Source organism: Eschrichtius robustus, chromosome 1 (genome assembly GCF_028021215.1).
Source record: "Eschrichtius robustus isolate mEscRob2 chromosome 1, mEscRob2.pri, whole genome shotgun sequence".
Lineage (NCBI taxonomy): Eukaryota > Metazoa > Chordata > Mammalia > Artiodactyla > Eschrichtiidae > Eschrichtius > Eschrichtius robustus.
Window position 1 is genome coordinate 25721745 of NC_090824.1, and position 27660 is coordinate 25749404.

A 27660-nucleotide genomic window follows, 5' to 3' on the forward strand; every position below is an offset into this window, starting at 1 on the left:
AGGAAGAGAAGTGAAACACTGCCTGTGGTTTAGACTCCTTGCCTTGGAGGGCTCTCACAAGGCCAGACCAGGAAAGTATAAGGGAGATGTGAACATCAAGCACTTTGATCTGAACGGAAAAGAACTATAGCTAAGATCACTTTTATTGATAATAGCAACAATCACAATGTTCTTGGCCGAGAGCCCATACAGGATAACTTCTTTCATGGAAAAGAAATTTTAGAGACTCTCAGACAAAGAAATCTTATCACAGTTATAGCCTCCCTTGACTATCCAATCCTTTCTTGGTTTTGTGTATTAACTTATTTACTTAAATAGGAGAGAAAGCCTCACTTTGATGCTAACCTGGCTTTAATACCTTCTAGCTTTGGAGGTCTGATCACCACCAGCATCCCTTTCGCAAAGGAGGATGAGTTTCTGGGAGTCACCAGGTAGATGGAAGGAGAGGGAGGGAGCAGGGGCTCAGGGTGGCTGAGGCCGTGTGGGGAGGAGGCAGCTGCACCCAGGAAGGGCCCTGAGACCCAGGGCTTCCTGTGCTGTTTTAACGAGATTACGCTTGATTCCTCTGAGATGTTCGCCTACACCATTTTAAATGACACTATTCATATAACTAATGCTTGAGAAGTTAAAAGAAATTGAGGTTGGAACATATCACTAAGAGTCCTTCCAGCTCCAACAGTCTATGAAGATACCATCTGTCCTAACCTTTTCCCAAGGAAAAGTTGTCAAGAGGCAGGGAACTCTCAGAAGAGCCTTGTCTGGCTGGGACTAGGCCCGCTCCCAAACTGGAGTCAGCTGGGCAGGAGCCACTTGGGACTCAGCTAGCAGCTCGGGCTGGGGGCATCCTAACCAGAGCCAGAGAGTCTTTGGCCCCTTTTCCAGGTCTCAGGAGCCAGGGTCACCTGGGACAGTGTTCTTCCTGGCCTCTCCTGTTAGGCTACGGATTTAGGAGGGCTGGGGAGGGCCTTTGCTCAAGCGTTGACTAGACAGCCACGGGCCATGGGCTTGAGGAAGGAGCTGGTGGTAGGGGCTTAGTCCTGCTGGGTAGGATGATGGCAAGAGCACCTACCTGGAGCAGCAGGTGAGGTCGGGGACTCAGGAGATGGGCTGTCACTGGCCCTCCCTCCTCTTAATCAGTCCTCAGGTGCTTCCAAGCGTCCCGGCTGCGTCCCTGCTTAATTCCTGACCACAAAGATGGGTCCTCCAAGGCTCTGTGGCACAGGGACAAAGAAGCGCTCTCAGGGCAGGCGGGCATGGATTCCAGTCCTCCCTGAGCCTCCCTGTGGCTCCTCCCCCAGCCCAAGCAGGCCAGGCCCCTCCCAGGTCCAACGTGCTTGTCAGCATGTTCCCACGAGGCCTGACTCAGGGGAGCTCTGATGGGGTGAGGGACACCCCGGATGCAGCCAGGACCCCCAGTCTGCCCCCCACCTCCACATCCAGCTGCCCAGCCCTGGGGTGGCTGAGCCAGGGAGCCATCCTTCATCACAGATGGGCAAGGGCCCAAAGGGAGGGGGACCATGGACGGAACACTGCACTGGAGTCCCGGCACCTAGGTCTGCTCTGCTACTTCCCCCTGGTGAGCTAGAGCACCCCCACTTTCCCTCAGTGGGGTGGAGGCTTCAGCTAGATACACAGACACTGCCTGCAGGGCTGAGCTGGGGAGATCAGAGGGACCCATAACCATCAGGTGACTTCAAGTAAGACCAGGATCATCTTGGGGTGGAGGTCTTGCTAAACTGCAGGTTTAAGGGCCCTTTCCTAGCCCATCTCCAGGAAGGTGCCTGGGAACATGCATTTTAACAGGTTCCCCACGTGAGTGCAAATGAACTAGGACTCGCTGCACTATGTGCTGGGAAAGGGTCTACAAGTCCAAGGATGAAACTTTGATCATACGCGTGAGGGGGTCATCAGTCCCTCCCCTAAAAGCAGCATCATAGGAGCCCAGTCTCTGCAGCAGACTAGCCAGGGGTCCTGGGCAGCCCCTGAAAACACCTCTGGGTCTCATTTTCCTTGTGGACAAAATGCAGATTGGAGATGACCTCTTGGGCCCTTCCAGGTGTAAAATAATGAATGTAAGGAGAGGTGAACCCACTGAGAAGTGAATTTAAAAAGAAAGTTCAGGGAGGCATTTTAAGTAGTATTCTCCCTGTATAAATAGTTTTTCTTAAATTCACTTTTTGAATTCTGAAAATAACATACTTACGGTGGGACAAATCAAACCATTCAAAATAATGCAGAATGAAAAGTCTCCCTGCTATTCCAGACCTCTGTTCCACTCCCAAACATAAACATCGTTAAGTTTCCTGCTTGTTTTCTTCAAGGAGTTTTCCATAAATATTGACAAATATATATCTATGCCTGCATCTTTATTTTAAACCCAACCAGGACCATATTCCCGGTACTCTATCTTTGTTTCTTAGTTAGTATACATCACACATCTCTGTATACCAAGAGACAGATCCTTCATTCCTGTAGCAGCTCATAATGTTCCACTGAAGGATGCACTATGATTTACATGAATCTATCCTTGTTGGTGGATGTTTAGATTGTTTCTACATTTTTGCTGCACAAACAAAGCTGCAGTGAACAGCTTTGATTATACATCTTTGTGCATAAGTGTGAGGTTAGCTGTAGGATAAATCCCTAGGCATAAGGAGTCAAAAGTTAGGTGGATCTAAAATTCTGATATTGCCAAATTGTCCTCCAAAGAGGATGAACCAGTTTGCACTGCCCAGCCATGCGTGAAGAGTGCCTGTTACCCTCCCTACCCTTGACAACACTGTGAATTATTGAATTTTCAAACTTTGCCAATATGCAAGTTGAAAATGGCATCTTGTTTCAATGTGTACTTCTTTAAATATCAGAAAGGGCAGGCATTATTTTCACGTTTATTGACTGACTGGCCTTTGCATTTATTTTCCAGTGAACTATGTTCTTTCTAATTTATCTTACTGATTTTTAAGAGGTTTTTCTAAATTAAGGCAATTAACTTTTACGTGCATTACAAATTGTCATTCATCTCTTTTTTTAACTTTATTTATGGCATCTTTTGCTTACAGAAATTTCAGATTTTTCTGTAGTCAGAAGTATTTCCTGGGGCTTCTCTGGTGGCGCAGTGGTTAAGAATCCGCCTGCCAATGCAAGGGACACAGGTTCGACCCCTGGTCCGAGAAGATCCCACATGCCGCAGAGCAACTAAGCCTGTGCGCCACAACTACTGAGCCCGCGTGCCACAACTACTGACGCCCACATGCCTAGAGCCCGTGCTCTGCAACACGAGAAGCAACTGCAACGAGGAGCCCGTGCACCACAACGAAGAGCGGCCCCCGCTCGCCGCAACTAGAGAAAGCCCGTGCGCAGCAACGAAGACCCAACACAGCCAAAAATAAATAAATAAAACAAAATAAATTTATTAAAAAAAAAAAAAAAGTATTTCCTACTAGAGGATCCTAAAAATATTTGCCCATGTTTTCCACTAGTATTAGGATTTTTTTTTCTTTTTAATCTTTCCTTCTTTTTAATTTTCTTTCTAGAATTTATTTTGGTGTTAGAAATGTGGTAGGCCAGCTTTATTTCTTTCTCCAAGGTACTAATTATCTCAAAGTCATGTTTGAAAAACTCATTTTCTGCCCGTCACCCCTCTACATTCAAATTCTCAATTTAACTCTGTATTAGGATAGATAACAAAGAGTCAAGTGCTGAGTCAAATGCCACCTTCATTGAATCTAGGAGAAGTTACCTAACCTTCCTGTGCCTCAGTCTCCTTGTCTAAAAATGAGGTTAACCAAATTATGTAGGGGAAAATATAGGGAAACAAAGTATTGTGGGGATTTTCAGGCAGTTCACTAAGAAAAATATTATTTCTATGGATTTTAGGATACTTGTGGTACTTGTCAGCTTTCTGACACATTATTTGATATAATTTCATTTCTCATTCTAAATAAATAAATATGTCTAACTTTGGGAAGAAATAAGGACAACAATAGCACCACCTGCTTAGGGTTATTATGAGAATTCAATGAGTTATGTCAGAAAAAGGATGTAGAAAGACGAAACTATGAGACTCACCTTCGCTGTAAAGACACACACAAGCTATAAGTGAAAGGACGGAAGAAGATATTCCATGCAAATGGTAAACAAAAGAAACCAGGGGTGGCCACACTTATATCAGATAAAATAGACTTTAGGTCAAAAGCTGCCACAAGAGACAAAGAAGGATATTACATAATGATAAAAAGTCAATTCCCCAGGAAGAAATAACAATTATAAATATATATGCACCTAACAGCAGAGCACCCAAATATATGAAGAAAGCATTGACAGAATGGAAGCGAGGAATAGTAACACAATAATAGTAGGAGATTTCAATAAACCTCTTTCAATAATGGGTAGAACAACCAGACAGAAGATGAATAAGGAAACAGAGGACTTGGATATATTCAACACTACAGACCAACTGGACCCAACGGACATATATAGAACACTCCACCCAACAGCAGCAGAATACACGTTCTTCTCAAGGGCACACAGAATATTCTCCATGATAGATCACATATTAGGCTACAGGTGAGGCCCATAGAACAGTGCCTGGCACATGGTAATTACTATATGTTGGTGATTACTATTATCATCACCACATAGTAAATGTGCTTGGGTCTTTGTCTAGATATACTTTTCTGTTTCATTGATCTGTGAGGCAGTTCCATCACTCAACAAATATCTATAATTATGTGTGAAGCCCTGTTCTAAGTAAGTGTTGGGAACCAGGAGTGAGCAGCAGTAATAAGAGCTGTTTTGCCCCCTCCTCTGGTTGGACTCACTTCTAGTTATTTTTAGCACTTTTACTGATATAAAAAATATTTTTTTCATTATATTTTAAAAGAGACTAAAGTTTGTATACAGGAAAGCTATACATTTTTGTTCTTAATACTTATTAGCAGTCGTCTTAGTATATTCCATTATTATTTCTAATAGTTTTTCAGTGAACTATCTTCTTCTTTTTTTCTCCAGATGGCCAGTCTCATCATCTACAATTTAAATTGATAAACTGGCCGCCTTTTATAACTCATATTACACTAAGGATACTGTGCTCGATCACTGGCTATTCTCCATTTTAATGTACTTCTAGGGAAGTGTTAAAGAATGAAGGTAACGGTGGTTACTTGTTCCTTGTAGGTATGTCTTTGTACACACATATACACATACATACACACACACATAAAATGTTAAGCAATATCCATCTATTCCTATTAAGTAAGAGCTAAAATCAGGGACATATGTTGAACTTTATCAAATGCCTTTTAAGTATTTTTAGCATTTATGGAGCTGCTTATATGATTTTTCATCTCTTTTGAACTGTTAGTTTGTTCAATGATATTAATAGTTCTCCTAATATTGAATCTACATCTCTGGAATATAACCCCACTTGCTTGTGGTATATTCATTTTTTAAACATAATGTTGTGTGAGTCTGTTTCTAGTAATTTATGAATTTTGTACCAATATTCATAAATGAGATTTTTTGTAGTACTTTTTCTCTTTTTTTTGTGCTGTTTTTGTCAGCGTTGTGCTGGCTTCATAGACTACTTTGGAATCTTTCCTTCTCTGTGATCTGGCACAGTTTGTGCAGTTTAAATAACATTGGAATTATCTCTTCCTTGAAGGTTTGATAGAAATTAAGAGCTGTCTAAACCTGGGTTTTTTGAAGTGGAGTTTTATGAAAAATCACTTTCTTCCATGATTATTGGTCTGTTGGGGTTTTCTAGTTCTTCTGGGGTCAAACTGATGATTTGTATTTTCTCAGAAAATTCTCAGTTTCAGATGGTTTTCAACTTGCATGTGGTCGAGCACAGTATCCTTAAAGAATTCTTTCTGTTTTCTCTGTATCACTGGCTACTTCTCTATTTTAATGTTCTTTTTTATGTATTTGGCTCATTCCTCCCCCAACTCACATTAGATTATCTGGACTTTAAAAAATCATAAAGTGACACATGATTTTTTTTTTCCAGGAGCCTATTTACTATGTGCACAGCTCACAAATAGAGGAGCTAGAATGAGGGATGAGGATGAGGAAAGTAGCAGGGGAGGGGCAGCTTGATAAACATTTGAAAAGTGCAAAGAGCCTGCCCACATACTCCCTGGCCTTGAACACCCTACATCTCCTTTCCCCAACTCCCCCCACCCAGTTAAACCCACCAACTCCCACCCTTCCTTCAATAGCCAGCTGTCACCTCCTCTTGGAACCTTTCCTGATTTCCCTGGGAAAAGTCAGCACCTTTCCTCTGACATCCCAGATTACTCAATTTTTTTTTAATTTTGAAAAATTTTAGACACAAAAAAGTTAAAAGTATAAAACCAACAAAATTAACAAATGTTAAAATTCTGTGGACCTAATCAAACTTACAAGCTTTTGCACAGCAAAGGGAACCATAAAAAAACCGAAAAGACAACCTATGGAATGGGAGAAAATATCTGCAAATGATGTGACAGACAAGGGCTTAATCTCCAAAATATACAAACAGCTCATACAACTCAACAACAAAAAAACAAACAACCCAATTGAAAAATGGGCAGAAGACCTTAATAGACATTTCTCCAAAGAAGACCTACAGATGGCCAGTAAGCACATGAAAAGATGCTCAACATCACTAATTATTAGAGAAATGCAAATCAAAACTGCAATGAGGTACCACCTCACACCAGTCAGAATGGCCATCATTAAAAAGTCTACAAATAACAAACACTGGAGAGGGTGTGGAGAAAAGGGAACCCTCCTACACTGCTGGTGGGAATGTAAGTTGGTGCAGCCACTATGGAAAACAGTATGGAGGTTCCTCAGAAAACTAAAAATAGAATTACCATATGATCCAGCAATCCCACTCCTGGGCATATACCCAGACAAAACTATAATTAAAAAAGATACATGCGCCCCTATGTTCATAGCAGCACTATTCACAATAGCCAAGTCATGTAAACAACCACAATGTCTATCGACAGATGAATGGATAAAGAAGATGTGGCACATATACACAATGGAATAGTACTCAGCCTTAAAAAAGAACAAAATAATGCCATTCATAGCAACATGGAAGCAACTAGAGATTATCATACTAAGTGAAGTAAGTCAGAAGGAGAAAGACAAATACCATATGATACCACTTATACGTGGAATCTAAAATGTGGCACAAATGAACCAATCTACAAAACAGAAACAGACTCACAGACATAGAGAACAGACTTGTGGTTGCCAAGGGGGAGGGGAGGACTGGGAGTGTGGGATTAGCGGATGTAAACTCTTATATATAGGATGGATAAACAGCAAGGTCCTACTGTATAGCTCAGGGAACTGTATTCAATATCTTGTGATAAACCATAATGGAAAAGAATATTAGAAAAATCATGTCTATGTGTGTATAGCTGAGTCACTTTGCTGTACAGCAGAGATTGGCACAACACTGTAAATCAACTCTACTTCAACAAAAAAAAGTTAAAAAAATACCCAAATGTTAACATTGTCATTTTTGCTTCCGATCTTTTTTGTTAAAAGAAGTGTTACAAATTAGAAGTCCTTTCTTTTCCCCTTTCAGTCTCAGTGCCCTCTCTCTGCTTCTCCAAAGACCAGCACAAGCATGAACTCAGTAGGTATTACAGCACTGTAACACGTTTGTGTCCATAAATCATAGATATTGTTTTGTGATTTTTATTAAAATTAAATTTTCACTAATGGTACTATTCTGCAATTTCCTTTTTTTGCAATATTGTTTTTGAGATTGATGCACGATAATAAAGGATATGTGTGTGTGTGTGTGTGTGTGTGTGTATATATATATATATATATCAACTTTTTTGAGGTATAATTTATAAAACATAAAATTCTCCAATTTATATTTTAACTGCTGCTGCAACATCACATTTTTACTTGTCTACTCCATTATTGTAGATATTGAGGTCGAGACATCTTTTTTTGTGTTTCGAACACTGCTGCCCTAGATACCCATGGAACCGTCTCCTCACACACATGTGTGAGTTTCTCTGGATAATTATACAGCCAGATGTGAACCTGTTGGTCATAAAGTATGTACATTTTCACCTTTAACTGCCATTGCCCAAATGTCCCCTGGTGTTTGTACTGCCATTATTGGAGCATTTCTGAAGCTGTCGTCATTATCTGGTGACTTGCCTACCTGCCCCTTCCCCATGAATTACTGGAGGGCATGTATGTGACTGGCGCTCAGTGAACACGATAAATGAAAGGATGAGCTCACCGTCTAGCAGGAGAGACAGACTCAAATGGGACGAGCGCATTAAAGGCTACGAGACCTCCTCTGGCTGGGATCCAGGGAAGGCTTCATGGAGGAGAAGGCATTCAAATTAGGGTTTGAAGACCAGGGAGACTCTGGACAGATGAGGATGCGGATGAGGACAAGGGCTGGGCTGGGAGGAGGAAGTGGGTGGGACAATCCAGGGTACATTTGATTTGCCAGAGTAACGGTTCTTAGCCGAGCTGGGGGTGGGGTGTGTGTATTTTGTAAAAACTTCAAGGGGATCCGATACCTCCCCTGTCCCCATGCAGGAAGAGCCTCTGAGCTGCAGCAGGGTGCGAGGGAAGGGTGAAGGAAGCAGGAGGGCAGACTGGAAAAGGTATTTGGGGCTTAATCCAAGACGACCGTTCCGTGGCAGGCTCTGGGGAGCCAGTAAGAAGGGACCAGGTCAGAGCTGGGCCCCAAGATGATTCATCCGATAAGCAGGCAGGTAGCTGCTCGGCCCCTGGAATAAGGCCTATGTCAGAGAGCCCGCTCCTCCCAACCTCTTTTCCTCCTCTGTCTCCGGGAAAAAATCAGGGCTGTGGGGCCTGGGTTTCCTCCCCAGACCCACAGAAGGGAGGGAGCTCTACCTGCTCCTCCACTTGGCAGCTCCGGGAGCCCAGGCCAGGGGCTGGCACATCGCTTCCTGTCCCCTCCACGCCCCCTGCTCCGCGCAGGTGCCTGGACCAGGGCTCTGAGGAGTCCCTCTGTGAAGTGCGGAGCATATCCTCCCTCTGCCTGGGCTCAGGCATCCTGAACATGCCTTCAGTGTGTCCCAGGGCATGGGGTGGGGTGGGGTGGGAATCCTATCCTTCCATTTTCCCTGTTGTCCTTCCGCAGAACCCAGCTCTGGGCACCCTGCCCAGAGTGGAGGGGAAGGGGAAAACGCATGACCTTCACTTCGTCTTAAGCAACTTCAGCAAAACCACCAGCAGCGGCAACGGCAGGTGAGCTGAGGACGGGTCAGCTGCGCTCCAGGGAGGAGGAACCCTCCCCTGGAGACCGACCAGCCTTGGGCCAGTTTAGGCTCTGCCACTGTTGTGCGTGGGTGTGGCTGTAGCTATTATGACCTCTCTGAGCCCCAGCTTTCTCTTCTATCGAGTGGGCTACTCACACCTGCTCTGCCCCTCTCCTGGGTGTGCAGAGGACTAAAAAGTAATGACAAGGAATGTGAGGTCGCTGAGCGGCACCAGGATCTCGGGCCAGGGACACTGTTCAGACTCTTGTTCTTCCGGTGCCTGAGGAAGTCTCCCCAAAGTCTGGCCTAATTCGCAGGCCTGGGCACACTAGGTCCTGGCCCAGGAGGGATCCCTGACCTGGTACCAACCTGTTTGCTGTACTGAAGGATGCCCCATTCTGGCTCTGAGATGTGCCCCTCTACCAGGTCCTCAGGGATCTGAAGCTCTTTTTAAGGGAAGAGCTCTGCTCCAACAGTGCCTAGGGCCACCGACACCGTTGGTCAGCTACTGCCACCAAAGCGTGGCCAGCCAGCCCAGAGACCCCAGGACAGCTGGCCACTCGGCAGGTAAAAGGGTGAGCAACTGGGAAGAAGGGGGCTCCCAGTCACCAATCACATGCCAGACACCTTTCTGCTTCCTCCCACTCTTCCTCCGAATGGCCCATTGCAGTGGGGGTTATTCTGCCATGTTGTGAATGGAAGACTCACAGAGGTGAAGCGAGCGGTTAATGAAGCAGGTGGAAACTCAGCTCCCAAGTGCCCCCAGGCAGTGTGTCTGGTGTGCCGGCCTCCACGCTCCCAAGCCCTCCATCAAGCATGCTTGGCCTCCACATCAAAAACCTAACAAAGAGCCATATCCCTGGCCAACTGGCCAGAAGTCCACCTTGCTCATCGGTATCTCCACAGAGCTCAGGATGCCTTGCTCTTTTGCCAGGACCCCGTGGCCTGGGGCCAGTGTCCCGCTGGCTGGGCACAATTCTGAGAAGACTCAGCCAGAGGGAGGCGAAGGCTCCTGTCTCCGGGGTCACCTTCCTTGGGGAGGCCACTCAGTCACGGGGAGGGCAGGCTTGGCTTCTGGCTGGAAGCTGGCCTGACCCCTCTGCCTCTGATCCTCTGAGGCTGCCAGAGGCCCCGACTTGGCATCAACAAGGGTCTGCAGGTGGCACGGGGCTGTGCCGTACCTCAGCCACTCCAGCTCAGCTCTTCAGAGCCTGCCTTCCGGGTGCTCGTGCGAAACAGCAGAGTGGAAAGTGAGAAAAGCAGAAGGAGGGAGCCCAGGACACTTGGATCCTGGTTTTCTAATTGGGCCCAGGCTTCAGGTTCCTTTTGGAGCATTACTAATCACGAGGAGGCAGGAGGTGACAGTGGGACAACCCCTCCCCCTGCCTCTGCAGGTTCCAGTACCAGCCCCAGGCACGCTGGGAAGGACCGTGGCAGCTTGGGTACCTACCCTGCCCTAGAAACACAGGACACAGAGTTCTGGCCACTGGTGCTCTTCTAAAGAGCCACCCTTGGTTGGTCCAGAGCAATCCAGACAGATCTAGAACAAGGACACAGCATACCTCATGAGCTGCCCATGTCATGTTCTCATCTCAACTCCCCCATTACCCTGTTTTGCACAAGTTGCACCAGCCACCTCGTGGGCAAGAACGAGGGGCCCGCTGTACACCACCCATGCTGACCTGTGAGTGAGCTGCAAAAACCACTGCTCTCCTGGAGAGGGAAGAGGAGGGAATGCTGGGCCCCATGTCAGGCAAAACAGTGCACTAAAAGCTGCTGCTCTCACTTGAAGCTGAGTGCTTCCTCTAAGCGCTTACATTACAGCCTTCTCAGGGCGAGACTGCCCACGGTCCTGAATGCTCTGCGGCCTCCCTGCACCCTGGACACTCCGTGCAAAGAGCTCCCAGCACTTTATGCCCATTATCTCTACAGCTCTTTCACCAGCTCCTTCCCAGGAAGAACCAGAGTGGAGAGTCCATGGGATTCGAGAGTCAGTGGGGAGGATCCAGGCCTGCAGGCAGGTCTGCTGTGCCGCCACTCATCAACATTTTACGGCGTGGAAATCATGTTAAATGTCACAGGTGGTTGAGGAGGGGGAAAGGAAGTCCTCAAGGGCCAAAACACAACATGAACTGGGCTGGGGAAGGATGGCCTGCCTGCCAAACCTAGAAGGGTGCTCCAGACTGGCCATGGCAGGGAGAGGGCAGCCTGCGCAGAGGGATTGGCCACATTTCCCCCATCGAGGCCGGAAACAGATGGCTTCAATCTAGACCAGAGTCTCCAGGAATAACATTTCCCATCTACAATAAACACTTGACATGTGTCCAAAGCCCTCGCACCCATCAGGGGAAGGTGTTTTCATGTTTTCAGGTAGGGAAACTTGGAGGGCAGAGTGCCAGCTAATAGGGCCTCTGGTCCAGAAGCAGGTACTACGTTCTGTAAGTGGTTCTCCTCCCACTACCTGAGGGCCTCTCCAAGGCCTGACTCTGCCTCTGCCTCTGCCTCTGCCAACCAGCAGGGATCACCACCAGCTTCCCTGGGTCATGGGGCAGTGGCCTTCCTCCTGGAGAAGGGCTAGAAGGGACCCTTGGGGGGCAGAGGAGCCAGACACACGGTGGGTACTCCTCTCTCTGGCATTGTACTGTCACTCCACGGGCAGCTAGCTGTGATCTGGGAACCCCATCCCCTCCCACAGGCCACCCCAGTGATTACTCGTGGTCATCATGTAGCCCAGGGCATGCGATGGAATCACCAGGGGCCAGCTTTCAGGGGCTCTGTGCTCAGAGGGTGTGTCTGAAAAGCATCAACTCATGCACCAGGCACATGGTAACTGTTTTGCTCAGAATCACGGACCTCCCATCCTGTGATGCTGTCAGAGGGATAACTGAAGTCCCTCTGCCCGTGGGCCCCCTCAGAGTAGCTGTGATCCCAGCTGCTGGTACCAGGGCAGGAGAAATAGCTGCTCTTGGCTCTGAGAGGCCCACAGAAATTGTGTGTCCACTCTGGGTGCACGATGGGAAGGTAACCAAGAGACTTTGGCCCCCCTCTTCAAGTTGCTTCTTTCCTAAGAAACCTGAAAACACATCTTAATGGAGGAGAAGATGCTGGAGCTGTCCCCTACCACTGACACCCCCCTCCCATCAGGAGGCACTCACAGCCTCACCTCCCCGGGGCAGGGGCTGAGGGTGCAGAGGAGGAGAGAGGAAGGGGCCTCATCCAGTCTGCCCTGCGATGGGCCGGGGGAGTCAGCAGACCTGGGTGCAGGTAAGAGCCCTGGAGCAACTCACTGCACCCTCTGTGCCTCAGCTTCCTCACCTGTACAGTGACACTGCCTGGCTCCAGCTCTAAAATAAAATACAGCTCTCTGCCCGCCTCAGTTTCCCCCCAGAGAAAGGCATCTGCACCAGGGAGAAGGAGGACAAGGTGAATTCAGGAAAAGTTCACCTCCAAGGGCAACAGATCCTATGCAGTCCATTTCTCCGGGGGACAGCAGTTGGGGAGACAGCAAGGCTGAGATCCACGGGGTGGCGGTGGGGTTGACACTGAGAGAAGGTGGACTCAGTTCCCCCACCTCTTCTCCAGGGAGAGGAGGGCTGTTAAGGGAGAAAGTCCATCTGCCTGTCCCCCGTCCTTGCCACAGCAGCCTGGGAACTTCCAATTGGCTTTCATCAAGGCTGGTACACGAGACTGAAGCCCAGAACTGGGCTGCCCCTTCCGGCCTTCCTCTCCCGGAAGCCAACTCTCATTCTCTCCCTGAGCCCACAAGGAGAGCAGGGGCCCGTAGCTCCTCTGCTTAGATGACTGTTTTTCGTGAGTAATTTTTCCCTGTCCTCATACAATTCTGATCCCTGCAATGTTCACAGCCATGACACTCTGAAGCCTCCACCGAAGTTATGTCACCCTCCATTCTCAGGAATGAGGAAAGGGGGCACTGGGGGAGGGGGGTGTCCACCCAGATTGGAACAGAGGCCTACAGAGTAAGCTCAGCCCCTGCCCCTCCAGAGAGCATCAGGGCAAGGCAGTGCCTGGGAGGCCAGCTCTGCAGGACCTGCTGAGTGACCTTGGTGAAGCCACAGCACCCCTGGGCCTCAGTTTCCCCAGGTCAGTCATCCAGATCCAAAGTTTCTCTCTCAAGGCCAAGGTGAGGATGAACGCAAGAACCCTTCTTTGAAAGCATATGAGAAAAGGTGGCATATTTTGCCCCTGAGAGCCCAGAAGTCCAGCCCACTCAGCACAGAATGAGACCCCCCCCCCTCCGCAACTGCAGCGCAGCCGTGACGCTGCCATAACTCATAACCGCGTTGTAGACTGCGGGGGAGAGCGCGCCCCTCCCATGCCAGCCCAGTGAGTGGGAGGCACAGCCCCAGGGAATCCCTGCATGGGGGTGGTCCAGAGAGGTAACCAACAGGCAGACGGAGGGGCACCCCAGGCAAGCCTCCGGCCCACCCCCCACCCCCCACCCCCGACCCAATGAATACGGTCGACCAAGCCACGGCCCTTCCTGGTGGGCGGCTCCTTCCACCCTGCCCTGGGTCCACGCTGGGGGAGAGCCGGCGAGGCCAGGGAGTGTGGCGCAGTCTCCCCCGCCCCCATCCGTCCCAGTCCGAGGTCCCGGAAAGCGTAGAGCAAGCAGTCTTGCCCCACCCCCTCCCCTGTCCAGGACCCGGATTCTGCGCCCCTTCTTCCAGCCGGGAAGACCAGTTCCAGCTGATACCAGCCGCTTGCTCACCACGTCTGCGCCCTCGGCGCCACGGCTCCAGAGCCAGGCAAGGTACTACGCAGGCCGCCGGGATGCGGTGACAGGCAACACGCTCCCTACCTGGGAGGAGACTGCCAGCCGGTCCTCCTCCTCGCGGGCCTAGTGAAGCCAGCCCCACCTGGCAAGGGACTGTCAGCAAATTCCCCGCTGCATCACCATGGGAGCGGCACCCCGGCTCCTCCCAGGCAGAAGCCAACCTTGGCCCCGCCCCAATGCTGCTTGACCCGCGGGGGAACCCAGGCTGGATTTTCATATGCAAAGGCCCAGGCTCCGCCTTAGAGACTTTGTAGCTACCAGGAACCATCAGCAAATTACCATCGCAAATATACAAAGCTGGCGGTCCCTTGCTGTAGACACTCCAGCACCCTCCGAAGCTCTGGGCCCCCGCAGGCGTCCTGCTGCTCTCTGCCCACCCTACAGCCTTCACCCCCCCACCCCGCTTCAAGCTCCCCTTTGAGGCACGTGCCCCTTTCAACCCACCCAACCCCGCCAGCCAAAGCAAGAAAAGACACAACCGCACAAAGGTACCAGCGCTTAGCCTCGCCCAGGGACCAGCTCCTGGCACCGACCCAGTGATTGGTTCCTTCTTCCCCAGCAAAGGGAAGATCTACAGATTGACCACAGCCCTGCCCAGGAGGCCCAAGAGGGTGGGCTGGGTCATTTCCAGTTTGCCATGGGCCACAGTCCTGTAGGTCTCCAGTTTCTTCAAAGTCCTGGCTACCCTGCTGGAGACACTAGTTTTGACCCTGAGGGCAGGTGCCAGTGTTTGAACCCCCAAAGATCAGTATACAAACTAAGGGGCAGTAGTAAACAGCCACTCTCCTCTCTCCCAGGAAGGGGCCTAAGCATGTTTATTTAACAGACCTTACCAGAGAGGCAGGCTGCTGACCAGTCTTTGAAAGTGACTCTCTTTTAACAGTTATATAATGGTAAGATATTCACGGAGTTGTTAGCAATGTGCTAAGAAGGCCACAGAGTAATCAGTGTGAATCTAAGGTCATGAGACACTGACAGGAGGGTGAAAGGGTAGCTAGGCTTTCAGGGGTTGGTTCCCCATAACCAGCAGCACCGCGCTCCTTCCAGGCTGGCACAGCCTGGTCACGTCTCTCCCTCCCCTGCACCTGCCCCCGCCCCCTCACCCCCTGGTCCTTCTGACCCGGCGGTGCCATGAAAACCCAAAGTGAGCCACTAGGCATTCTGCTGAGATCTTTCCATTGCTTCGCTCCCTCACCCATTCGTGTATTCATTCGTTCAAGGGCTAGGAAGGCTTCTGGATGTCTATCATGGAATGGCAACAGGGTATCAAGGGTCTGGGTTCTAGCCTGGGCTCAGCTGCTAGTGTGCTTTGCAATCTTGGGTAACTTGCTTGATCCCTCTGTCTTTGTTTTTCCCTCTCATCTGTAATACACTGAGAGGGCTGGGCTAGTTGGGGTTTAAGGCCCCTCTGGCCCTAACATTTCTATTCCTCTCTTCTAGGATAAAGTCTGGTGGGACCAAATATAAACCAAGTAAGTACAAAAGTAATGTTTCAGAACTCTAGCTGCCCGGATTCCAATCCCAGCTGGACCATCTAAATATGGGACTTAACCTCTCTGAGCTTCATTCTTTGCATATGCAAAATGGCGGGAATAATAATAACAACCTTAAAGGGTAGTTGTGAGGATTAAATGAGATACTGTATACAAAGTAGATGCTCAATAAATATTAATTGTTGCTTTTGCTGTCGTTGTTATGGTACTGGCGGGAGAGAGTAAAACGTGGACAAAAGCAGCTTGTCCTCCTCTCTGCTTCCTCACTACAGAACTAGTGTCTGACTCCAGGGTGGAAGGATTAAGCCTCTTATGTATGAGGGTAATATCCGTTCCTTTAGAAAGACCCTGTGTTAAGTGGAAAGAACATGGTGTTTGGATCCAGTTGAAACTTGGTTCAAATCTGGGCTCTGCCTCTTACTAGCTGGGTGACTTTGTACTAGTTACTTAGCCACTCTGAGATTAATTTTCACATCTATAAAACGGAGATGGAAATAAAAGGAGTCCAACAGTAGTACCTACCTCATAGAGTCACTGTGAATATAAAATGCATGTAAGTTACTTGGGTCAGTTTTTCACAAACAGAGGTGATGGCTGGTCAATATTAATCTCTCCCTTCCAGGAAGGACCTAGATAGAATGGAGGGGAGACCCTAGCGCTGAAATTTCTAGGCATCCTTGACTGAGTGTCCTGTGAGAAGACTGGGTAGTGGGTATTCTAGCTCAGACCCAGAGCTGGCATCAGCAGCTCTCCAACCCCCTTTGCCAAGGTGCCATCCACACAGAACCTATGAACCAGCCTCCCTGGATGAGCCTGATCCCTGAACATGCCCTCTGCTGGGAGCTGAGACCAGAATGGGAGGCTGAAAGCAGGTCTTGAAAGGCCTCACACGCCGGGCTCAGGAGTTTACACTTTGCTCAGCAGGCAGAGGGAGCCGTGGAAAGTTTTTGAACAGCAGCCATGGGATAAAATTTTTGAGCCAACACCCAACCCACTCCAATTCCTGGAGGCGAGACCTGATAGGCATCAAGGATATACAATAAAGGGAGATACAGAAAAGGGGGGGGGGGTGGAAATCCATGGGAATACCGGGTGGGCTGTATGGTGGGACAATCAGAGAGATGACCCCATGTCCCAACCAACTGAACACCAAAGACCTAGACGAGCGTCAGACTGGTAGAAGGTGCTTTGTCAAGGCGTGAAGGTGTGTGGGAATGAATAGCTGAGGCTTTTGTGAATAGCTGTGGCCTTGAGAGGCTTTCAAAGAAAAGGTGCTTCTGGCCTGTGGGTGCTGAGAACATCTTTCATGTTCTCACTCATGTGGATTAGGGTGGGAGATCTCTGAAAGATGATGAGTGTTGTCTTCGTGACTGCTTTCTTAAACCTCCAGTGTCTTGTCTGGGATCATAATCCAGGACAACAACAAAGACGCAAAAGTCCTCTGAGCAATCCAAACAGAAGGAACTGCTGTCAAAATCAGATGCTTTTTCTGTAGGAGAGCACCTTGTGTCTTCAATGACAGCCCACCTGCATTTATTCTATGCACGGTTTAAACAGATCCAGTGTGGCAGAGACCGCTAAGTATCCGCTTATGTCCTTTTCCCCCCTCTTTTAGCAGTAGAGCTTCCAAGGTTAAAACTTGGTTACATGGCTACCCTACTAGAGACTACATATCCCAGCCTCCCTTGCAGGCAGGTGCAGCAATAGGACTAAGTTATAACCAATGGGATGTGAGTGGAAGTGATCTGTTTCATTTCTGGGCCACATTCTTAAAAGGAAGCTGCCTGCTCCCCAGTTCCTCTTTCCCCTTGTGCAGACTGGACCACGGACAGGGGGGTGGAGGTGGGAACAACTTTGATGATGCTGACAAGGACCTGAGTTTGGACGATCTACAAGACCTGAGTTTCATGATGACCTGGAGAAGAAGAGCCCTGAACTATTGACACCTTTGTCTATGACAGCAGCTGAACCGATAGCCTGATAAACCTAGTTTCCTGATTTTCAAGCCCACAGTAGACGGAAAAGAGCACATTGGAAGGAGGAAGGACTTACAAAAAGCAAGCACAGTGAAATTAGCAAAAGCCTAGAGCAAGAGGATATAGAACAACTTATATAAACAAAAGGATATAAAACAAACTCAGAGTTTGGGGTCATTGAGTTCAGGGCCATGCCAAGAAGCCTTGGGGGCACCATTGTATTACAAGATAATGTTGGAAATGCTCAGAATAACAATCTTGAATCATTAAGAGAAGGTTAATTCTGATGGAATATTTTACAAGGAAAGCAATTATATGATATGTTTAGTGTGTCTGAAAATGGTTAACATAAAACTTGTATGCTTAAGGGTAGAAACCTTCAGCATCCATTCAAAATAATACCTTTCCTGATGGGTCAGAAAGTAGAGATTTTGACTCGTTGATATATACCTTCTCCCACTAGATTATACATCCTTTTAAGATCAGATTGTATCTCCTTTTTCTTTTTATTCCTAGTGTCAAGCACAGTGCTAACTCAAATAAATATTTTTTAATAACTAAGGGGGTGAAATCTGTGTTACCTTAGATGCCAGAGCTTAGTAGGGTCCCACCAGCTGATGTGGAATATTGAGCAGTGAAATTGCCTGAGGTCCCAAAACACCCTGGTGGAGAGCTGCAGGGCCACAGCCCTCACAGCCAAGAGTGTTACGAGCCCCTGGTGACCCTACCCCTGTCGTCTAGAAATCATTTCATCAGAAACACTCCCCTGAGCTCACAAGACCAACATGCACAGGATTTTCATTGCAGAACTGGTTGTAATTCCAAAAACAAACACAACTGTACACAGGCTACACAACGGTGCATGGCCTTTCTTCACTGTCCAGGGGAGATGTTCAGGAAAATTCAAAATGAGAGGGAAAAAAGTGGGAGGTCCAGGAAAGAGTCAGCTAGGTGTGCTCACTGCTTATTTCACATCATTTCGATGGCTTCGAGGCAAGAGAGCTACACTAGTGTCCCCATCATCCTAAAACCCGGTGCTAGTCACCTAGCTAAGTAGGGGGTAAGAAGGGGGGCGGCAGGTCTGGAGGTCCTGAGAGTCTGCAGATTTTGCTATAGGATCCAGAAGTAAACGTATGCCACTGACAGGGACAGTATTTTTCAAGGCAGAACCACATCACTATTCACACTTTGTGACAATCCAGATACTCTAGGGTATCCCCTATCCCCAAGAGCCCAATCAAGACTCTCCAAGAAAGTGGGTCTATTTTGGGAGCTCAGGCTTCTGTCACACACTCTAATCTGCCTTTCCAAACAGAAGGAAATTTGATTACCTATTCAGAAAGTAGGCAAGCAATGTACTGGGTTTGAATACTATTTTTCAGTGTCCTCTGTCTAATCAGACATGGGGTTGTGGATATTGAGAGACACACAGCACTGACCCCTCACTGGAAGCTGGCACTCCCCAGGCTGGTGGGGCCAGAGTGGAGAAGTCAGGGCCCTCTAACCACATGGTCCTCAGGGCAGAGAATCTAAGCCTCCCCTCCGCTGGGACAGCCCTGGCCTCCCTGCCCTCCCTCACCCATGGCCTCAGGCTGGGTCCCCACTCACCAAGGCCCCACCAGGTAGATGCTCTTAGCTAGCCGCAGCTTCTTTTACTTCTGTCCTGGAAGAAGGGAAATTCATGACTAATGGGAGGTCACTGTCATCTACCTCCAACAGTCACTGCCAATTATCAATATTGGAAACTTCTGGTGGGGCCGGGTCAGAGGCAGATGCAGATGACATCACAAAGGAAGCACCACTGTGTGCTGGAACTCTGGAGACACATTGGAGAGGGAGGGTTTCCCCATCCAGGACTGAGCTAAACTGAACATTTCCAGGGCAGATCTGGAGGTTTGAAGCCCGCACAACCTCACCTCAGTTCTGTCTTGAGCCTGGCTGATGCCCTGCAGGATTAGGTTGTTAAAGAATACTTGGAAACTAAATTGTCAGTGGTGAGCATGCCGTAGTATACACTGAAGTAGAAATATAATGTAGACATGAAACATATAATGTTATAAGCCAATGTTACCTCAATAAGAAAAAAATTAATTAAATACTTGGGTCCTCATGTTGATATTTATTGAGGCTATAGACCACCCCTCACCCCTCAAGCAGATCCTCATAGGGCAGAAATATGGTTTTCCTATTGGATTTCTTCTGGGCTACAAAGTGAGGATCCCGCCTCCATGGCCAGCCTCTTGAAAGTAGCTCTGCTGTACTCTGGGAGTTGGCATTTGTTTCCAGTAATGAACACATTCTTTATTTTATACCTTTATTAACTTGTGAAATATAATACACGGACAGGGAATTCCCTGGTGGTCCAGTGGTTAGGACTCCATGCTCTCACTGCTGAGGGCCTGCGTTCAATCCCCGGTCAGGGAACTAAGAATCCCGCAAGCCACACAGCATGGCCAAAAAAAACAATACACATAAGAGAAGTGTATATAACACAGAAATGAGAGCTATAGTGAATAATCATCAAGCAAACACTATGTAACCACTACCCAGGTCAAGAAATAGAACATTATACCAGACGTTTTCCTGTGTTGCTACCCAGTCACACCCCTCTCTTCTCCACCTGCCCCTCACCCAGAGATAACCCTCTCTTGACCTTAATGGTAACCTTTACTTCCTTTTCTTTATACTTTACCACCTGACTATTCATCCCTAATCAAGAGAGTTTGGTTGGGTCTCTTTTTTTAAGTGGATATTAAAGGAATCCGAGTCTGTATATACTTCATGTAGGGCTTCTTTTACTCAACATTATATTTTAAAGATTCATTCAAGTTGTGGCATGCGGTTGTAGTTTATTCATTGTTATTGCTGTATGGCACTCCATTGCTTGACTCTGCCATAATTAATTTATCCTGGTTGGTGGAAATTGGGGTTACGAACAACTTTATTTATTTATTTATTTATTTTTTAATGGCTGTGTTGGGTCTTCGTTTCTGTGCAAGGGCTTTCTCTAGTTGCGGCAAGCGGGGGCTACTCTTCATTGCAGTGCGTGGGCTTCTCATTGCTGTGGCTTCTTTTGTTGCGGAGCATGGGCTCTAGGCCCGCAGGCTCAGTAGTTGTGGTGCACGGGCTTAGTTGATCCACAGCATGTGGGATCTTCCCAGACCAGGGCTTGAACCCGTGTCCCCTGCATTGGCAGGCGGATTCTTAACCACTGCACCACCAGGGAAGCCCCGGAATTCTGTATATATTTTGAATAACAATCTTTTATCAGATATGTCATTTGCAAATATTTTTTCCCAGTCTGTGGCTCATCTTCTTATTCTCTTGACAGTGTCTTTCACAGAGCAGAGGGTTTTTTTGTTTCTTTGTTTTTGTTTTTTAGATTTTGACATTTTAATTTCTTTTCAATACAAGTCACTTTTTGTAAGCTAGGAAACAGAATCAAACTAAGGCAGTCTTGTCCTCTAGAGATCCAGGCCAGTTCTTACAATCTTCAGCAGAATGACATCATAATACAAGGTGCTAACAACAGGGTTAAAAACTATAAATAATAACCACTTATTTACATTTTTTCCTTAGGAAACAGCCAAAAGTCCAGTCCTTAAAGGCATGATATACAGAACATCTAGATCTACAAAGTACAGAATTATCCAAATTATACGCTGGCCAACCTGCCGGTGAACCGTATCAGAGCTGGCCAAGGACTGGTGAACAGAGAATGTGTTTATGGTTTGAAAATTTGCTCTGAGGTTTAAAAAATTCCTAGTTGCTCTTAATAAGAAAGCAAGTAAAAAATATTATAGATGCACCACACTGATTATTTGATTTTGCCAAGGTTTTCTACTAGAACACAAAGTTGGAGTATGGGGATAAGACACTTAGATATTTTCAAAATAAATTACTTAGTAATAAGAAATCTGACTTACTGCATTCTTTCATTTGCCACAAGAACATATTGACAATGAGGACTATTTAAAAGAATGCTCAACTCTAAAAAGGGTGGTGGCAGCAACGCATTCCACTACAGAATAACCTCCCACTTTCCCATACAATTAACATTGCTACTTTTCATGATACATATTCATGTGGAAAAACTTGTCAGGAGCTCTTGCCAGGGCCAGGAGATGAAAAATAGAGACTGTCCTAACGACATGGATAGTTGTAAGCTCAGTTAACGTCTTTAGGATGGACCCATAAAATCTGGCCACTGTTTTGTTAAACATCTGCAAATCACAGAACTTCGTAGCCCTTAGCCATAGTATCTGCTCAGTGTCTTAAAGCTGGGCTCAGTCCCATCTGTGACTCTTTTCTTCAGGGCTGAGGTGTGTGCTAGTCATCAAAGTCTGGCATGTCATCGTAGGAGTATCCCCACTAGCCTTTGGGTGCGTAGCAGGCGATGCGAAGGTGGTAAAATCCCGGCAGGAACACCAGGATGCCAATGATCAGGACGGGAACGGCCCAGTCTGCCCCCTCATAGGAACTGTGGGAGAAGTTTGTTGAAGCTCAAAGGAAGAAACACGTCTTGTTATCTGAGAACAAAATCCCTTTGCTGATATAGCCTGCCAGCAGGAGGGAGCCTATGATAATGAGAAAGGAGCCAATCAAAAACAGCACCGTAGCGAGCGCAATGGGCTTATATGGAATCTTAGGAGGGCCTTTCTTAAACTTTAATAAACTGGATCTCATGACATCAGGAAAGAAGGAAGATTCCCACAATCTGTTGGCTTGAGCAGTTAGTTTCTCCCTGAAGGTCAATGTAGCCATCGTCTGTACTGGAGGCCTTGAGTATTTCACTTTACTACTGGGGATTCCAGTAGCCAGGTTGGTACGAGACAGCATCATAACACGCTGACACAGCTACAGTCGGAGCCCCGCCAGGCCGTCCTCGCGCCGACAGCTAGCTCACGGTTTGCAGCGGCTGAGCCCGAGGCCTCATGGCACACCTCCCCGCCTCCGAGCCCAGAGGTTTTTAATTAATTAAAACAATTAGCTTAACAAGTCTCCCTTCCATGAATTATGGCCTTTGGTGTTATATCCAAAAAGTCATCATGTCAAAGGTAATCTAGCTTTTTTCCTGTGTTATCTTCTAGGAGTTTTATAGTTTTGAATTTTACAGTTAGCTCTAAGATGCATTTTGAGTTAATTTTTTGTGAAGGGTATAAGGTTCATTTTTTGGCATGTGGATGTCCAGTTGTTCCAGCACCATTTGTTGAAAAGACTATCTGTGTTCTATTGTATTACCTTTGCTCCTTCATTAAAGATCAGTTGACTGTATTAATGTGGATCTATTTCTGGGCTTTTAATTCTGTTCCGTTGATCTATTTGTCTGTTCTTTCATCAATACCACACTGTCTTGATCATATTATAGTAAATCTTTAAGTCAGTAGTTTCAGTTCTTTAACTTTGTTCTTTTCTTTTAATATTGTGCTGGCTGTTATCAGTCTTTTGTTTCTCCATATAAAGTTTATAATCATTCAGTCAATGTCCACAAAATAACTTGCTGGGATTTTGATTGGGATTGAGTTGAATCTATACATCAAGTTGGGAAGAACTGGCATCTTGACAATATTGAGTCCTCTTATCCATGAACAAATGGAATATCTCTCCATTTATTTAGTTATTCTTTTAATTTTTTCATCAGAGTTTTGTAGGTTTCCTTATCTGGATCTTGTACATGCTTTACAGTGTTTTAACTTATCCTGGTGCCAACAGCCTGCATTCCCAGTACCAGCACTGGGAGGTTAGCAGTACTGATCCCATTCTTTAAAAAAATGCTATAGTTGTTTACTTCGACCTGTTTGGTAGCTTCCAGGAAGACTGGCTCAAAAGCCTTGCCTTTATCTCACCTAACTCAGAATTCTCCCATTGCTGAGGTGGCTACTTGGAGGCATTTGCTGAAAACATTTAAAGGCCAATGAATCAATCACCGCTGCCTGGGGTATTGGATAACAGTTGGGGGTATTAGACAACAGTTGGGGGTAATGGATAACAGTTGGGGCAAAAAATAGGCTAACCAAAAACTTGGGAAGAAAAGCTGGGAAATGAAATCCTTTGGGGAATAAGGATTTAAAAAATTTTTTCATTTTATATTGGAGTATAGTTGATTAACAATTGTTGTGTTAGTTTCAGGTGTACAGCAAAGTGATTCAGTTATACATATACATGTATCTATTCTTTTTCAAATTCTTTTCCCATTTAGGTTATTACAGAGTATTGAGCAGAGTTCCCTGTGCTATACAGTAGGTCCTTGGTTATCTGTTTTAAATACAGCAGTGTGTACATGTCAATCCCAAACTCTCAGTCTATCCCTCCCTCCCCACCCTTCCCCCCTGGTAACCATAAGTTCATTCTCTAAGTCTGTGAGTCTGTTTTTATTTTGTAAATAAGTTCATTTGTATCATTTTTTTCAGATTCCACATATAAGCAATATCATATTTTTGTCTTTCTCTGTCTGACTTACTTCACTTAGTATGATCATCTCCAGGTCCATCCACATTGCTGCAAATGGCATTATTTCATTTTATTCTTTTTAATGGCTGAGTAATATTCCATTGTGTATATGTACCACATCTTCTTTATGCATTCATCTGTCGATGGATATTTAGGCTGCTTCCATGTCTTGGCTATTGTAAACAGCACTGCAATGAATATTGAGGTGCATGTATGCTTTCGAACCATGTTTTTCTCTGGATATATGCCCAGGAGTGGGATTGCTGGATCGTATGGTAGCTCTATTTTTAGTTTCTTAAGAAACCTCCATACTGTTCTCCATAGTGGCTACACCAATTTACATTCCTACCAACACTGTAGGAGGATTCCCTTTTCTCCAGGTAGATTCCCAGGTATGTGAAAAGCTCTGACGTATACCTGGGAATCTAGAGGGTGAACACACCCCCGGGGCTGGGCTCATGCTCTGGAAAGACTTGAGAAGTTCCTAAGCTTTCACCTCTGGCTCGCCTTCAGTCTCTGTGCATGTGGAAAGTGAAGGTTAAGGCAGAGTTGTGAACTACTGTCTGAGTTTTGAAAGCATGCCCACACAAACACAGAGCCCATCTGCAGAGACTGGGGGATATTTTTGCTGTTGTTGTTCCAGATATTTAAAGAAGTCTCTGTCCAATCACTAGCCGACCACAAAGCTAATGGAATAGGGATTTCAGTGGACACACACAACAAAACATAGATTTTACAAAATTAGTTCAGAGAAGACATTAAACAAATAAACAACTACTGCAGCAAGCAGCAACAACAGTCCCTGGGAAGGGGAAAAATCTGATTCCCAGAGTTGCCACATTATAATATTCAAATTTTCCAATTGTCAACACAGATTATAAAGCATGAAAAGAAACAAGAAAGTATGGCCCATATACAAGAAAAGAGGCAGTTAATAGAAATTGTTCTTGAGGAAGCCCAGACATTGGACTTAATTGAAAAGACTTTAAACCAACCATTTTAAATATGCTCAAAGAGCTAAGGGAAACCAAGTGCAAAGAGCTAAAGGAAACCAGGAGAATGGATGCCTCACCAAATAAAGAATATCAATAAAGAGACAGAAATTATAAATAAAGAATAAATAGAAATTCTGGAGTTGAAAGTACAATAACTGAAATAAAAAATTTACTAAAGGGGCTCTCCATACAACAGATATGTGCAGACAAAAGAAAGAATTAGTAAACCTGAAGGTAGGTCAACTGAGATTATCCAGTCTAAGGAGAATAAAGAAAAATGGAGGCTAACAGACCTGTGGACATCATCAAGCATACCAACACGTACACAAGGGGAGTGTGTACAAGGGAAAACATTACACCCCCAAGAAACTCAATGAACTACAAGTAGGATAAACTCAAAGAGATCCATACAAATATACATTAAATTGTCAAAAGACAAAGAATCTTGAAAGTAGCAAGAGAGAAGCAACACACCATGTACAAGGAATGCTTGATTAACAGCTGATTTATCATTAGAAGCCATAGAGGCCAGAAGGCAGTGGCCTTTCAAAGGGCTGAAAGAAAAAAAATGTCAACCATGAATTCTATATCCAGCAAAACTATTCTTCAAGAAAGAAAGAGAAATAAAGACATTTCCAGATAAACAAAAACTGATATAGTTCACCACTAGTAGACCTTCCTTATGACAAATGCTAAAGGCTTCAGGCTGCAATGAAACACTCCACCCAACAATAACAGTATACACATTCTTCTCAATGTGTATTGAGAACACAATGTGTATTGAACATTCTCCAGTATAAACCATAAGTTAGGCCATGAAACAAATCTCAATACATTAAGTATATAAAGTATACAAAATATCTTCTCTGACCACAGTGGAATAAAATTAGAAACCCATAATAGAAAGAAATCTGGGAAACTCACAAAAATGTAGAAATTAAATAACACATGCTTAAACAATAGGTCAAAGAAGAAATCTCACAAGAAATTAGAAAAGACTTTGAGATGAATGAAAATGAAAATATAATATACCACAACTTATGAGATATAGTGAAAGCAATGCTCAGAGGGAATTTTATACCTATAAATTCCTACATTAAAAAAGAACATTAATTTTATACCTATAAATTCCTACATTCCTAATTAATAACCCATACTTCCAACTTAAGAAACCACAAAAAGAACAAACTAAACTCAAAGCAAGTAGAAAGAAGGAAACTATAAAGATTAGAGTGGAGATAAATGAAGTAGAGAATAGAAAAACAATAGAGAGAATCAACAAGATGAAAAGTTGGTGCTTTCTTAAGAAATCAACAAAACTGACAAACCTTTAGCTAGGAGAGAATGGAGAGTGCTTAATGGGAAAAAGTTTTCTTGTAATTAAAATGTTCTATAATTAAATAGTGGTGATGGTTGCACAACTCTGTGAATATACTAAAAACCACTGAATTTTACTCTTTAAAATGGTGAATTTTATGTTAATTTTATCTTAATAAAAAAAGTCCACCTGTAGTTGATTTTTTTTTGTTTTTGTTTTTTACTTTTTTTTTCTTTTTTCTTTTTTCTTTTTTTGTATTTTTGTAGTTGATTTTTGTATGTATGGAAAATACGATTCCAATCTCATTTTTTACCTGTGGATACTCATTATTCCATCGTCATTTATTGAGGAAAAAACCCTGACCTTTCCAGACTGCTTTGCAGTACCAGCTCTGTCATATGTCAAGTATGCAAATAAGTGGGGCCTGTTTCTGGGCTCTCTGTTCTGTTCTGTTGGCTTATCTGTCTATCCCTGCAACCACCATTGCTAAAACTTTATTGTAAAACTTAAAATATGACAGAGCAATTTCTCCTACCTTATCCTTTTACTTCAAGAGTATCATTGACCTTTCTCGGCTCTTTACATTTAGATTCAGCTTCTCAAGTTCTAAAACAAACCTGGTGGTACCCTGACTCAGTTTTGATCAAACCTATAAATAAGTTTGGGTGGAGTGACATTTTTAAATTATTGAATCTCCCAATCCAAGAATATGGTATATCATACCAAGAATATAGTATAGTTTTATCATTTTTCCTATAGAGGTCTTGCACATCGTTTTAAAAAATGATTTATTTCCAAATTCTGATATTTTTCCACTATTTAAGTAATACATTAAAATTTTCTCATTTTCAGAATATTTGTTTTTGCTATATAGGAATATAATTGACTTTTATATACTAACTTTTGTATTCAGCAACTTTGTTAAACTCTATTAATCCTAATAATTCCTAGATTATTTTAGATTTTCTAAATCTATATACATAAGCATATCATCTGTACAATTTTGTTTCTTCCTTTCCTGTCTGTAATGAACTGAATTGTGTCCTCCCAAATTCATATGCTGAAGCCCCAACCCCCAGTGTGACTGTATTTGAAGAAAAGGACTTTAAGGAGGTAATCAAGGTTAACTGAGGTCATAAGGGTGCAACCCTAATCCAATAGGATTGGTGTCCTTTTAAGAAGAGGAAGAGACCAGGAGCTCTCTCTCTCCATGCACACACAGAGAAGAGGCCAGATGAAGACACAGCAAGAAGGTGGCCATCTGCAAGGAAGGAGAGACACTTCACCAGAAAGTAACTCTGCACCTTGATCTTGAACTTCTAGCCTCCAGAACTGTAAGAAAATAAACTTCTGTTGTTTAAACCCCCCAGTCT

The 27660-nt window shown here is 45.3% G+C and overlaps 1 protein-coding gene and 1 pseudogene across 1 annotated transcript in view; both read right to left on the reverse strand.

Moving 5' to 3' along the window:
* TMEM63C (transmembrane protein 63C) overlaps window positions 1–14154 on the reverse strand; it is a 70013-nt gene extending 55859 nt beyond the window's left edge. The window contains exons 1-2 of the mRNA XM_068559932.1: window positions 13990–14154; window positions 1070–1211 (exon numbers count right to left, since the gene is read on the reverse strand). The gene's annotated coding sequence lies outside the window, so the exon portion shown is untranslated. The remainder of the gene's footprint in view (window positions 1–1069; window positions 1212–13989) is intronic.
* A 7624-nt stretch (window positions 14155–21778) lies between these two features.
* Window positions 21779–22366, reverse strand: LOC137774762 (transmembrane protein 230-like; annotated as a pseudogene).
* Between the last annotated feature and the right edge of the window lie 5294 nt (window positions 22367–27660).